The 865-nt window shown below is 41.8% G+C and overlaps 1 pseudogene; it reads right to left on the bottom strand.

Annotated features, from left to right (window-relative positions):
* Positions 1-283: 283 nt before the first annotated feature.
* On the bottom strand, positions 284-633 carry LOC102275289 (dolichyl-diphosphooligosaccharide--protein glycosyltransferase subunit DAD1 pseudogene; annotated as a pseudogene).
* Positions 634-865: the final 232 nt, after the last annotated feature.

Below are 865 nucleotides of genomic sequence, written 5' to 3'. Positions count from 1 at the left end.
TGAATGACAGGGAGTTTCTTTACTTGGAATGCAAAAAAGGTTATACTTCATGCAAGTCAGAGGCTGTGCTAATAAATGCTCATTACAAAGCTGTTCTGACAAGGAAGCTGGGGAACTTCTCAGGGCTATCCACCGCGTCCCAAATCTGAGTTGGTAGGAAGTGTAAATCTGAAAAAAATCCGTGTGTCCAACAAACTGCAACCTCAAGAGCTCTCATCCGGGGAAATCAAAAAGTGAACATTCTTCTGGTCTCCTACTCCTCCATTAAGTACATGGGAATGATTTAGGCAATGAAATTCATGACGAGGTGCAGAATGATGCTGGCACAGAGAAAATCAGCAAAGCCTCCCTCCAGCGAGATACCAAGGAAATTCATTTTGCTCTGTGGGTTGGTCTGTATTCTCATATTAACCTCTAAAATGAAGCTCCCCACACAAGAGATGAAGCTCAAGAGGAAAGAACTGAAGGGGAAGGTCCCCATGAGGACACAATAACCAAACTGCAGTGTCCTGGTCAGCAGTATATAGGGAGACATGCATCCAACCACTTGAGACACAGAGAAAGAGAACCCAAGGACTCCTCTGAGAACTGTGAGGTGACCGACATGACTACACCCTCAATATTCCAGCCCATGCACCCCGAGCTTCCAGCAGACCCAAGCAGATGTAACTACATTCACTATTATTTAATTTTACTCATTTTGTCATTTACATAAATGGTGTCATTTCATATGCATTCACCCGTCACATTTTTTGCTTGGTGTTGCATTATTTTGATAAATATGTTAATGTGTGTAGTTACAGTTAATTCATTTTCATTGTTTCAAGCCATTTTGTTGTGTGTGTGTGATAAGTAACTTCAGTCA

The sequence above is a fragment of the Bos mutus genome, chromosome 9 (assembly GCF_027580195.1).
Source record: "Bos mutus isolate GX-2022 chromosome 9, NWIPB_WYAK_1.1, whole genome shotgun sequence".
NCBI lineage: Eukaryota > Metazoa > Chordata > Mammalia > Artiodactyla > Bovidae > Bos > Bos mutus.
This window is presented reverse-complemented; position numbering and strand designations above follow the sequence as displayed.